The sequence below is a fragment of the Delphinus delphis genome, chromosome 16 (genome assembly GCF_949987515.2).
Source record: "Delphinus delphis chromosome 16, mDelDel1.2, whole genome shotgun sequence".
Classification (NCBI taxonomy): Eukaryota; Metazoa; Chordata; class Mammalia; order Artiodactyla; family Delphinidae; genus Delphinus; species Delphinus delphis.
In genome coordinates, this window is record NC_082698.1 from 80917657 (window position 1) to 80932036 (window position 14380).

At 47.0% G+C, this 14380-nt stretch overlaps 1 protein-coding gene across 1 annotated transcript in view; it reads left to right on the top strand.

Moving 5' to 3' along the window:
* SIPA1L2 (signal induced proliferation associated 1 like 2) overlaps positions 1-14380 on the top strand; it is a 220763-nt gene that overhangs the window by 70592 nt on the left and 135791 nt on the right. The window lies entirely within an intron of this gene.

Sequence of the window (14380 nt, forward strand, 5' to 3'; positions counted from 1 at the left end):
GCCTCTGTTTGCACGGACTGCTCAGATGCTTGCCGCTCGGCGCCTTCGGTCTGTGGTCCACCCCCAGTGTCGCGTGGAGCAGTAAACGTGCTGTTTGGTACCCTCACCCAGCGTTCCTTCCAGTCTTTGGATGTTAAAGGTATAAGAATCCTTCAATTGTGTAGTGTTTCAGATCTAACCTTTTCATCTTTGTAGATGGAGAAAAGCTTAGTTCTGGGTCACTTAAAAAACAGAACAGGGCTTCCCCTGGTGGCGCAGTGGTTGAGAGTCCGCCTGACGATGCAAGCGACACGGGTTCGTGCCCCGGTCCGGGAAGATCCCACATGCCGCGGAGCAGCTGGGCCCGTGAGCCATGGCCGCTGAGCCTGTGCGTCCGGAGCCTGTGCTCCGCAACGGGAGAGGCCACAGCAGTGAGAGGCCCGCGTACCGCAAAAAAAAAAAAAAAAAAAAAAACCACAGAACATATTCAAGGGAACATGAGAGAAGGCATCAACTTCGTGTTTTTTTTTTTGGAGGGCCTAACACAAGCATCATATTATCTCATGTAATCTTCTTGCCAGTCCTACCACATACTTTATGATCTCTTTAGGGATGGGAAGCCAGCTCAAAGGGGCAGGGCCACCCAGCTAATAGGTGGAGGAAGCAGGGTTCCCCTTTTTCTCAGGCTCTTGTTCTCCGAAGTCCTTGCTGTTTCCACATGTCTTTCCCTGCCTCTCAGTTTGCTGCCTTTTTTTTTTTTTTTTTTTTGCGGTACACGGGCCTCTCACTGTTGTGGCCTCTCCCGTTGCGGAGCACAGGCTCCGGACGCGCAGGCTCAGCGGCCATGGCTCACGGGCCCAGCCGCTCCGCGGCGTGTGGGATCTTCCCGGACCGGGGCACGAACCCGTGTCCCCTGCACCGGCAGGCGGACTCGCAACCACTGCGCCACCAGGGAAGCCCCGTTTGCTGCTTTTGTTCAGCTGTTCCTCGTCTGCACTTGCTGTTGACTTCAAGCTGGTACCTGGTGAATTGATTTAACAATATCCCTTCATGTTGCCCATTTCCCCCTATTTTCCCTTTCCTTCCTCTTTCCATATGCTTGAATATTTTAAAGAACATTTTGAAAACAGGTGTTTGGTGTGTTTTTTTACTGGCGTTTGTGTGTTTTAACCCATACACCTCCTGAGTTTTCTTGCTGTATCACTTCCCCCAGTGGAAGAGAGTTTGCCCAGCCGCGGGTTCTATTGTCTGCGTTACGAAGATGGCAGGGGTGTCGGATGCCTTGAACTGGGACCGGCGGAGCTGTGGCGACAACTGATTTTTGCTCGTAGCAGCAGCAACAATGGCCACAGTCATTAATGCTCAGAAAGGCAGAATCAGCGGTTTTTCCAAATGTTTTTTCTGCTTTTGTGTAATACTGTTTAACTGCTTTTCTGGTTGAAAATTCTGCTGCTGTCAGGATTATTTCTTGTCTACATGAAGGTGCTGCACAGAGGCCTGTGATTGGCCATCCTGTTGGCTTAAGTTAAAGCTATCCTTGTCATTTCTAAACTGGTTTGAAAATACAGAAGATGAAAATAGCAAAAAAGAAAGGAAAGGCATAGTAATTAAGGCTGACTTGTGGTAGACGGCTGGGTAGGAACGTTCATATTTTAAATACTGAGAAATGTAAATATTTGACTTGATATAATGTGGCCATACATTCTTCACTAGATTGTGATTATTTAAACCTTCTGTTGAGCTCTTAGACAGATGGTCTTTTGAGTAATGAACACTCCTTTGAATACAGCAAGATGCCATTTGGTAAACGGACGAAGTGGCATTATTAATAAATATTTTATGCTTCAAAAGATCCAATGTGACAGTGGGTAGCTGCAGAGTCGAAAAATCCTAAACTCCGTCTTATCGATAGCTAGGCATTTGCAAGCATTTCAACAGCTATTCTCTGTTTCTGCGCAGGAATGAAGATAGAGAATCACTGTCATAGATACTGTCATCAAACTGTGTTTAGTAAGAGTCTCTTGGCCTGTGTGTGGCCGGGCTTCACAATCACCAAGAGTCTTCCTTCCTCCCTGCTGGGTATTATAATAAGGCAACAGGATGTAGTGAGTTAGGGACATAGAGAAACAAAATTAAAATGGTCAAGAAGAAAAATAATAGGGACCGTTGTTTTTGTATATTTAACCTTAAAATGTAAGCTTGATTTTCAGTTAAAAAAAAAAAAAAGAAGCTTAGTTTTACTCTCCATATTTGTGCCCGAGCCCCTTCCCTGAGTCCCCCAGTTTTAGGCACTTGCAGGACCTCAGTGACTTGTAATCATTAGGAAAAAGTGTCCCACTTAAGTGAGTTTCCCAGATAACAGAAGCTCTCATCAAATACCACGCCCATCCTAGTCACTTAGCATAGTTTTTAAATGTATATCGTCCTCTTCATTATAATTCATGAATACGTTAGAAACTGACATGCATCTCTTTAATCAGACATCTTGGTTCTCAAGGGCATCTGCTTTCCACTGTCGTGCAGTTAGAAAATCCACCGCTTACTTGAGAAGGGTTAAAAAAGGCCAAGTCATATCTTAGTATCATTGTGACAAGTTTGCACCTCAGAGGAAACCTGGAAGCGTCTCTGGGCCTCCCGGGTCAAGAGACTTTACCGTGTTCACAGACCTGCCCACACTCAAGTGCCGTCTGGAATTCCTTATAAATTTCAGTGAGCAGCTGGCTAGCAGAACGTCCTGTTACTCTACTGGTTTTTAAGGTGCAGTTCCAGAGTTAAACATTGCGACAAAACTAAACATTTTCAAACTGTCCAGGCTTTTCCAAAAATAGTGTGTTACTCCCTTTACCAACTCTCTCCCTGCCAAATAGAGGACCCAACGCACTAAGTGTTAACTGGAAAGAAGTTAGGTGAGGCTACTCCTCTCTCCCCACGTCGCCTTATTTGCAGTCTTCAGCAAATGCTGCAAAACAAGGCAGGTCAGAGCTCCATCCAGCAGGACAGCAGAACTGATGAAAGCACATTTTCCTTCACTTTGGACCAACCTCGATCCAGATAGGTTGCCCTAGAGATTTTTTTTTTAAGATTTTTTCCCTTTTTTTATTAATTAATTAATGAATTTTATTTTTGGCCGCATTGGGTCTTTGCTGCTGCGCGCAGGCTTTCTCTAGTGGTGGTGAGCAGGGGCTACTCTTTGTTGCGGTGCGCGGGCTGTAGGCAAGCGGGCTTCAGTAGTTGTGGCCCGTGGGCTCAGTAGTTGTGGCTCACGGGCTCTAGAGCACAGGCTCAGTAGCTGTGGCGCACAGTTTTAGTTGCTCCGCAGCACGTGGGATCTTCCCAGACCGGGGATCGAACCCACAACCCCTGCATTGGCAGGTGGATTGTTATCCTCTGCGCCACCAGGGAGGTCCTGCCCTAGAGATTTTTAACTGTTTCTAAGACCAGCCATGCTCCTTCAGTCGTTCTCAGTAACCCCCTCACCGACTGCTTGTCCTCTGATGGGGTCGGCTTTAATTCACACTTTTCCACAACCTTGAGGATTTTGGTTCCAAATCTCTCCTTTCGGGAATAATTACAAAAAGACATCGGGAAGAGGGAAAGTGGGTTAGAGAGGAGGGCAGTTTGAGACTAGAAATATTTGCAGTGGAGCTTTAATAAGAGAAAGAAAGGGAGTGGCGGGGGTTCCTCTAGGTCACTGGAGTGGGGGAGATGGGACGTGAGTCAGGCAGGCTAGCACTGGGGGCAGCGGCTCCTCTTGTCCCTTGTGATTGCGGGACATGTGGAGTGGCTACGTCCATCTCTGGGGGTTCGTGTGGCATGAAGGGTGCTGGCCTTGCAGGCCCAGCCATGTTAGGCCCCTTGTTCTGTTTAGTGTGCAGATCCCGGCCAGTGAGAGAAAGCTTCTTCTGTGTCCTGTATCCTTTCTTGAAGAACCCGCTTTGGTCAGTTCTATTCAAGCCTCTGCATACTCTGCTATTTATCCCTCTGGCCCCTTGGTATCTCCAGAGGCTTGTGCTTGTTGATACGATGGATGCATCTTTCTTCTCCTCCCCTTCATCTGCCACGTTTTCTTCCTCAGCCCTTGCGTGGACCAGGCTCTTCCTTCCTGCCTTTGCACGCACCGCTGCTTCTGCCTGCAGCCAGTGCCCTTGCTTCGCACCTGGCCCCGGGGACGTGAGTGCCCTCACCAGGACCTGGCTGGGGTGCCACCCAGACCTGTTCTGGGAGCTGGGATCCTGGGGGACAGCGTGCGTTCCCATCATCACTAGACGGGGAGGCCTGTCTGCGTCCCTCTCCTCACTGCCCCTGCAGTGCTGAGCTACAACCTGCCTTACACTAGATGCAGAGTGTTTGTATAAATAATAAATGAATGCAGTGTATTGATCGAGCTCATCACCGTTGGGGGTTATAAAGCCAATGTTTCGTCTTCTGTGAGTCTTGCTGTTGTGGAAAGGCAATCGCCCCATAATACAGATATTCTGGGTTCCATGCTGGTTATGAATCGAGGAAAGGGTACACGGGGTGGGAAGCAAATTGAGGTGGTGGATGACGTTGTTTGGGGCGTCTCTGAGAATATCCCCTGGGGGGGCGGGGGGCTCCTTAGCTGTGTTTGCTTGGTATACCAAACCCCAACCTTGCGAGCCTGCTGGCAAGGCAGCTGCAGAAGGAAAAGCATCCCGTTCTCCAGTCTGTGGTTTATAGACTCTGTGAGAACCCTTGTGATTCGGGCTCTGCCGTCAGTGTGTGCGTGGTTACTAATAGCAGTATTCATGCTGATATTTATTTTCCTTTTGCTCGAGTAATTGTCCTGCAGGAAAGCTTGTCTGTAAAAAGTAGGTTATGTGATGACTTCTCTAGAAAACTGGCTTCTTACTGACTCTTAGGAGGGTTTGAGGCGAATGGGAATCGCATTTGGGGACCACCAGGCGTGGGTCAGGCCCTGGCCCGGGCCGTTCTGTGTGACCTTTGCACGGCACAGATGCTGACCCCGCCGGGAGCAGAGCGCCTTGTGCTTTCGGCTGATTCGCAGCCAGCCAGGGCCCCTGCAGGGGAGAGATCGCTCCCAGATCTGTAGTGTTTTGGAGAAAACTGCCTGAAGACTGAGGAATCTGAAACTAAAATGTGTACTGTCGGTTCATCACTTATCAACAGAAATTGCTTCAGTAAACCCTGTAGAAGGCCTCCAAGAAAGTCTCCAGAATCACGTGACTCGGATGATGGCGTTGCTGGTCTTCTTTCCCAGATGGGTCGTTTTCAGCGTTTCTATGTTTCATCGCTCTGCTCTGCCCACCCCCCATCAAAGGGATCCTCACACGTGACTAGAGTGAGACCTGTGTTTCTGTCCCCAGCAATGACCGATTGCCACACAGTGACCCCACATCCAGAAAGGGCTTGCATTTCATCCGGGCCGTTGCTGTATCCCGGGCTCCCTTGGACGTGACTCAGAGGAGCTGGCCTCTTGCTTACCTGTGGGTACTAACCTCCTGCTGTTCTTTATTCCAGCGGTGGGTCCTGCATATAAAAATCCGTCTTCTTTTGGGGCAGGCGAGATTTGGGGCAAGAGTTTATTTATTACTTATTTATTCCACATTTTATTTACTTGGAGAACGCTATTCCCGTGGTCCCAAAGCATGTTTGGTGAGAAGTTTTTCTCTCACCCTCTGCCCTGCCATCCACTTCCCCCCCTCACAGCATCTCGTACATCCTTCCAGGGGTATGTTAGGCATATTCACGCAGATACCCATGTTCTTTATGCCCGGTCCTAAAATGGTAGCCCACGTACAGATTCCTTGCATCTTTACGTATACCGTGTGAATGTTTCTTAAATTCGTTAGCTTTACGTGGAAAGTAAGTAGATTTGGAATATGGCATTTGTTGGCCTTCTGCTGACGTAATTCTGGAAGGAAGGGTGGCTGCTTGCCTGGAAGAATACCCCGCACTCCTCAGGGCTTGAGACAATCTTGGAACCTGATGTGACATCAAGTGCAGGAAACCTTTTCTTTTTTTCTTTTGATAAATTTATTTATTTATTTATCTAGGCTGCATTGGGTCTTCGTTGCTGCGCACAGGCGTTCTCTAGTTGTGGCGAGCGGGGGCTGCTCTTCGTTGTGGTGTGCGGGCTTCTCATTGCGGTGGCTCCTCTCATTGTGGAGCACGGGCTCTAGGCACGCGGGCTTCAGGAATTGTGGCACGTGGGCCTCAGTAGTTGTGGCACGCGGGCTCTAGGCACACGGGCTCAGTAGTTGTGGCACGCGGGCTCAGTAGTTGTGTGTGGGCTCAGTAGTTGTGGCTCACGGGCTCTAGAGAGCAGGCTCAGTAGTTGTGGCACACGGGCTTAGTTACTCCATGGCATGTGGGATCTTCCCGGACCAGGGATCGAACCCGTGTCCCCTGCATGGGCAGGCGGATTCTTAACCCCTGTGCCACCAGGGAAGCCCCCAGGAAACCTTCTTGACTAACCAAAATTCTTGTTCTCTTTCTGTCCATTTCCTCAGACATTGTATGATTCACTGGCAAGCTGACAGAAAGTTCCAGACAATTTTTTCTGTTGGCATTACCCCGAGGTGTGGTGAGCTAAAGCACCCTCCACTCAGTGTGTCCTTGCACCTGCCGACTGCCCACTCATCCTGTGACCACGCCGACCTTACACAGTGTGTTGGCCCAGACTTAGCATCTAACTTTGTATGGTCCTGTATTGTCATCTGACTCATCAGAACTAGACTGTGAGCTTACAGATCGAAACCCCGGCTTACACATTTTAGGGTTGGGTGATGTTAGGGTAAGTGATAGTTTGTCAGTAAAGCTGTAATGGAATCTAGTCTCCTGTCTGTAACTCCCTACGGATGACTCTTCCTGAACATTCCTCGGGTACCCGTGTGAAGGCTCCAGTCCCCGCCTTCCGTGACCCCTTCTAACCCCTAGTGCACACTTCCCTCTCCTGAGGGTCCCGGGCGGCTTCCTCTTCCCGGTTCCTTGTCTCTGGCCTCTCCTGTCTCCTTCTGTGCTTTACTCAGACACACGTTCGTTCGTTCGTTCAGCAGGTAGCGCAGACCTTGCGAAGGTCAGTTTTATGTGTCACCCTGGTTAGGCTGTGATGCCCGGTTATCCAGTCAAGGGCACTGGTCCGGTGCTGCTGAGTAGCTATTCTGTACATGTGACTGACTTCTACAGTCTTAAGTCAAGGAGGTGATCTGGGTGGGCCTCGTCCCATCAGTTCAAAGGCTTTCAGAGCAAAACTGTGGCTTGCCGGAGCAAGAATACATTGTGTGTGGACTACAGCCTGGGCTCTGGTCTCCAGTTTCAGCCAGTCCCAGGGATTTCACACTCACCAGCCGCAGTGGTGTGAAGCAGCCCCCCTCCCCTCGCTGTGTGTGTACACCCAGGCATTGCTGGCTCTTTCCCTGGTGGAGCCCTGACTGATACACTGCCACAGACCTCCTTTGAGGAAATGTCCAATCCCACTGTGTTCCTAACAGACTGTCTCCATTGATTCCCCACCGCCTGTGAAAGCAGAGCGCCAACGTGACGTAGAGCCCTTTCCGTCCTCGTTTGACCCTCTCTCTCGAGAACCCTGGTCTTCTCGGTCGCAGCCATCCCGCAGCCCTGGCCATTTCCCTGCTGCTCTGTCCTGCCTCGGTGTGGACAGCCGTTCCCGCCGCCCGGAAGGCCCTTCCTTTTCCTCTCCGGTCACACCTCCCTCTGGCTCGTCCTTTAGGATGTGAATGAGGTTTCATTGCTTCTGAGCAGCTTTTCTGACCAGCCCCACGTCTATTTTCTGGTGTCAGTTTTCTTCCCGATGCTCCCCTAGCGCCCTGCAGCTCGCGCTCCTAATACCTACAGCAACACGTTAAACTATTTGCGTGTCTCTTCCTTTATTAGACTGCGTACTGATTTGGGGAACTGAGTTTTGGTCTTGCAGAATGCCCACTGCCTGGAACAGTCCCTGGCACAGAGGAGATGGCACTCCGTGAGTGGAGTGACCCGTGTTCCTCAGAGTGTAATTCCACCGGGCCCTCCATTGCCCCGCGTGGAGCAGGTTGAAGCATGTGTGTGGTCGCACCTGGTCACACCTGGTCACGCCTGCCACCCGCCTGCAGAGCCAAGCGCTGGGCTGCCTGGAGCCGTGTGACCAGTCATGTCATTGACGCTGGCTGGGCAGACTGCCCGCTAAAACTTTTACTGGACGGAAGGCAGGTTCATAAAGCGTATTGACTCTTACAAAGGAGGAGTGGGCCATAAAAATCCTTCGGTTAAAGCAGATGAAAAATAAGTCAATGAGGGAGGACATCTCAGAACAGTCGTGGCCGTTTAGACTGTGCTCTCTCCCTCTCTTCTCAGGGCGGTTGGGAAGGTCTTTCATCAAGAGCTGAGACCCTTTTTGAAGGGAAAGGGGCATCTTTACGTGCAAAAATGGGGTTATGTTGTGCATCGGCTGATGGCCGGGAGCCTGGGGGGGGCAGCCTGCGCTTTTCTGGTCCTCAGATGGTCTACTGCATGCTGTGTGTCCAGATCCCTCCAGCTTCCGTCAGCCTCAGGATTTAGACGGGGCTCTGGGTCTGCTGGAAGATGAAAAGGGCTTTTCCACTTTTGGGATCTGAGTGTTCCTAACAGAGCTACCGTTTGCAGCATAATGACGACAAGGTTGCTGATTTTGTCTCTGTCAGTGACACCGCAAGAAGGAAGGAGGAAGGGAACTTCTGCTCGGCCTGTAAATAATTTACATTCTGAAATGTTACCTGGCAATTCGGCCTCATAACTTCAGCTCTTAAAGGAAGCCAACAATGACTTATTAAAAGGAGTAATATAGATATTTATTGACATGGAAAGAAGTCACTGACACACTGATTGACTGTACTCAGTGCTCCGTGATGATTAAATGGGAAAGAAATCCAACAAAGAGGGGATATGTGTATACGTATAGCTGATTCACTTTGCTGTACAGCAGAAACTAACGCAACATTGTAAAGCAACTATTCCCCAATTAAGAAAAAAAACAGAGAGAACAGTATTGTATCCATGTGCCTATATACTATTGTATCTATACTGTGGTGTAATTCCACGACTTTTACATTGTAAGTGTGTAAATAATTATATGTCAATTAGAAAACTAGAAGGATATCTTAATAAAAGTTAAGGGAAGTTTTTCTTTTTTCTGGACCGTTTGAAATTTTTTAGAAATAATTATCACGCTTTATCAGAATGAAAAGGCATTAATGGCTTTTCGATTTTTTTGGTAGGGAAGACAAGAGGTTAGAAGAAACTGGACAAAAAAAATAAAAAGTCACAGCTTCTGTAAGGGTGGTGATCTTGTGTATGGTTATTTATTTTTCTGTCTTTCCCCATATTTTATTAAGGTAAGCAGATTATTCATAATTAAACCAAAGCCCACTATGGTTCTCCTAGGGCACTTAGCTCCCACACGGAGGCTGTTAGATATTTGAGTCAAGTGCTTTAATTTAAAAATTTACATCACATACCAAAATCAAGCAAGAAATGTGTATGCGGAGTTGGAAATCAGTTTGCGGGCCCACATTTAAGTCCCTGTGAAAGATGCTCAGTGTTCCCCTGCAGGGAGCTTTGTAACCGTTCATGCTTCTGGAATTGCTGAGTTGTCTGATCAGAATCACTGGGCTTCAAAATTGCTGCAGGCTTCTTGTGATTTTAACACATTCTTGCAAGTGTTTTTATAAGCAGTTGGCTGCTTTGGTGCTCCTGTAACCATCTTCTTAAGTTGGGGAGCTTTTTCTCTGGAAGGAAAAGGTATGAAAAGGAGCAGACAGTCTTGTGGCTGGGCCTGGCCTGTTTACAAATGTGTGAATCCTGGTAAATTCCTTTAAAAAGGATGCGGGAGCTGCACACCCACACACAGGGAGTGTGTACGCGACAGCCTGAGAGAAAGGGGGTGTGTTTTAGGAGCTTTTTTGATTGAGATAAGAGCGTAATGAGGATATTCCAGGCACTTGGGTGCTTGTATCTCTCTTCCTTTAAGCACCTGTAAAACATTCCCTGTGTCCCAGGATGTCCCAGAACGTGGAAGCAGTTCAATGCCTCTTCCATGTAGAAGAGGATAAAAATTTAATTTTTATATCAGAAAAAAGGAAGGTTTGTGATGGGGGCTGGGTTTCCATAAATGCATGCATATGTTTTTCTGTATCCCTATACGTGCATGGCCACGTGTAAAACATTTGTTATGAAAATATTAACGGCAAAGTTAGAAGTTCCAATCTTTTGGAATGTTGATTCTCTTATATCGTGATAAAAAAATATCTTTCAGTAAACCATTCAAGTTCTGTTCGTATACGGTACATTTTGCTCTTGTTGACTAGATAGACCTCAGGTGAAAACAGAGGTTGGCTATTGTGGCTTTGCCCTGTTCCCTACATTCTGCTCACCCAGCAGCTGAACGCAGGCTCTCCTCTGGACGACAGTGGCGGTGGGCTGGTGCTGGACAGAGATCCTGCAACAGGGTTGCCGGGAGTGCAGTTAGCTTCCTGGAGGAGCATACATTTATGAAATGTACTTAAAATAGCTTCTTGCAGATTCTTGGAAAATGTAGCTGTTTTGCTGTCGCCCAGGGAATTAGTAGGTGGCAAAGCCTGATTTTTGTCGTGTGCAAATGCCAGTGTGTACAAACAAGCCTGTTCTGTTCTCAGCCGCAGGCTGTTTGCATACGCTTAGGGAGGACTGCTTTGGAGCACAAGAAAGGGGCAGTTCGTGGGGGGCTCAGCGACTTCCTGGAGATGACGTGGGTGTACCCAGACTGCTGGACACCGGCTTGATCATTTCCTAGTCATGTGATTTTTAGCTGTTTGTTCCGGGTGGTGATAGTCTGTTTCTTCCTTTGTACAAGTGATGTTAATTCTTTTTGCATTCGATTGCTGTGAGAATTAAATGAGATAATGTAAATGCAGACACCTTGATAGGACCTAAGTCTGCCACAGACGTGAGGTAACTGTGTTTTTGGTTGTTTTTTTTTTTTGAGACAATTTAAAAATTTTTTTATTGAAGTAGAGTTGATTTACAATGTTGTGTTAATTTCTGCTATACAGCAAAGTGATTCAGTTATACATATATATATACATTCTTTCTCATATTCTTTTCCAGGATATCGAATCTAGTTCCCTGTGCTCTACAGTAGGACCTTATTTATCCATCCTATATATGCTAGTTTGCATCTGCTAACCCCAAACTCCTAAGCCGTCCCTCTCCCACCCCCTTCCGCCTTGGCAACCAGGAGTCTGTTGTCTATGGGGTGGAACAATTTTTTTTTAATTTAATTGCTTATTGTTTTTAAACATCTTTATTGGAGTATAATTGCTTTACAATGCTGTTTTTCTCCCCATCCCTCTGGCGGGTGTGGCCTAAGCTCCTTTGAGTGAGGCTCTGGCTTCTTGGACAGTGAGGAATGAGCTAGGGTCAGGTTGTAAAGAGGAGGGACGGCTGGAGAGCCAGGCGGAGAAATTTGCATTTAATCTGTGACAGAGGGAAACAACCGAAGGTTTTTTTTTTTTTGCGGTACACGGGCCTCTCACTGTTGTGGCCTCTCCCGTTGCGGCTCCGGATGTGCAGGCCCAGTGGCCATGGCTTACGGGCCCAGCCGCTCCGCGGCATGTGGGATCTTCCCGGACCGGGGCACGAACCCGCGTCCCCTGCATCGGCAGGCGGACTGTCAACCACTGCGCCACCGGGGAAGCCCCAACCGAAGGTTTTAAAAGGTTCTGAGGGACTGGATGTGATCAGGCATGTGCTTCATGAAGGTTATTCTGGTCCTGTGTTTAGGATTACAGGTGGATGCATTTTAGAATTTTATGACAAAATAATTATGCACCATACATACGAGAAGCTCTTTAAAGGTGCACTTTCCTTCCAAAGACTCATCATATGATTGGACCTACTAGAAATGAATAATTCCTGATGGATGAAACGCCCATATTTGCAAGCATGGCCTAGATACACCTCTGCCCGTAGGCAGGAGGTTGAATTGATAACTGCAGTATCTCTGTTTACATTGGGTATCTTTGAAATGGTTTTATTGCGGATTAACTAATTATAAAATGAAATTTGCCCTTTTCAGACAATAGAGAGATTACTAAATAGCCCAGAGAGACTTTCCCAATATTCTATAAGTAGGTGGTAGCAGGGCAGTGCTATTTATATATATCATAATAGATTTAAATGATTACATCTTGGTTTTGTTTTTGTTTTTGTTTTCGGCCACACTGTGGGGCTTGTGGGATCTTAGTTCCCTGACCAGGGATCCAACCCACACCCCCTGCAGTGGAAGCGCGGAGCTGTAACCACTGGACCACCAGGGAAGTCCCAAATTACTACATCTTTAGCTACAAATGCTAAATATTCAGAGGATATTTTCTTCGATTCAGTGTGATTTAAAAAAAAGGAATGACAATATTTTGTGTCTTGTGTTATGGGTTTCGGTAGGTATTTTTTAAACAATATACAAAGAAAGAGAGATTTGAGTCTCAGCTGAAGCCTTCACATTCTTTCCCTGCCCCCATTTGCTTTTTACTTATCTATAGGATCAAGCTTGTCCTTGCCTCTAGGTCACGCAGATGTGCCCTGCTTATATAGAAAAGGCTCCCGGAGACAGCATTTTGCGAGGCTGTACTGAAAACTGGGGTTCAGATGTTACTGCGGTACAGTTGATTGACAAGGTTGTGTTCATTGCTGCTGTACGGCAAAGTGATCCAGTTATACATAGATACATATGCTTTCTTTTTTTATATTTGTTTCCATTATGGTTTATCACAGGATACTGAATGTAGTTCCCTGTGCTATCCAGTAGGACCTTGTTGTTTATCCATCCTATATATATATTAGCATCTGCTAATCCCAAACTCCCAGTCTTTCCCTCCCCCAAACCCCTCCCCCTTGGCAACCACAAGTCTGTTCTCTATGTCTGTGAGTCTGTGTTTCGTAGATGAGTTGCTTTGTATCGTAGTTTAGATTCCACATATAAGTGATATCATATGGTATTTGTCTTTCTCTTTCTGAGTTACTTCGCTTAGTAGGATAATCTCTAGGTCCATCCATATTTTTTTTTGAGATGTTAACCAACTTTTATTATGCTAATCGCTATGCGATATATACTTGCATCCAGTCATCCCATTGTACACCTTAAACTTACACAATGTTATACATCAATTTATTTCAAAAAAAGATGTTTATAAAAACAAGCTCCAAAAGAGGAGGCTGAGTTGGAAAAGTTGAGCGTGTTTTCTGAAGAGCTGCTCTGAGGTCAGACTTTTTTTTTTTTTTTTTTTAATTTTAACATCTTGGTCCATCCATATTGCTGCAAATGTACGTGCCTTTTTAGACAAATAAACAATTATTTGTGAAGATTTGACACATGAAAAGGGTTTGGGCTTGGAGTAGCAAATTAATGAAGAAGTAACAGTTTTTTTTTGCTGCGCCGGGCGGCATGTGGGACCTTAGTTCCCAACCAGACCAGGGATTGAACCCATGCCCCCAGCAGTGGGAGCTGGAGTCTTAACCACTGGGCCGCCAGGGAATTCCCTAACACGGTTTGTTTATACAACTCCCTCTGCCCCGAATTCCGTCTCTCCAGCAATAAGGAAGCCCTCCATCCTCCCCGGCACAGGGAGAATGCCTTCCCACGGGAGCTTTGTTTCCTGCTTTCAGGGGAACAAAGGAGGGTCAAAGTGTCCTTCTTGCCATGGCTGTTGTTCAAGTAACTTTAATTCTAAATAATGAATATGCCAAAGTGGCGTATTTGGGGGCAGCCTGCCCTAAATTCCATCAACAGCAATAAAAATCATCAAAGGAGCAGGTAAAGTGAATGGGTGATGAAGGCTAAATCTGAACTGAGCACTTTAATCGTATAAAAGTTATTGTGTTAACTTATTATCTTAACTCATAAATGCAGATACTGGCAAGAAAATAACTTAGGACATGTGTCCACTGTCGATAAACCTGAAGCTTAGAAGGAAAAAAATCAATATTTGATTTCATTTCTTAAAGAAAATCATTTTGGCACAGGGACCTTAGAATACAGGAAACTGTTGAGGGTCTTACATGTTCTTTATTTTCTGATGTATTTTTGTTAAGGGTACCTGGTGGCCTCCAGAGCCGTTTTCTTGGAACACTTCTGTGCGTTAGCCGGAGACACCCTGGCTGTCCTCTGTCCTCAGATTTCCTTTCCTCACTCACTTTAGGACCCTCTGCCCGTGGGTTTCTGTCGTCGGGGAGGGAATAGGTGGTGCGGGAAGCAGGCAGGGCAGGGCTGAAGCTGGGCAAGTGGAGGTGTGGAAAAAGGGTCAAGCGAATTTAGACTCCAGCGATCCAGTGCATCGCTCCCTGGCTCTCCTGACTGCTGCTGTTGACCTGACCTTGTGAGCTACAGGGGGAACACAGGCCGACCCTGTGG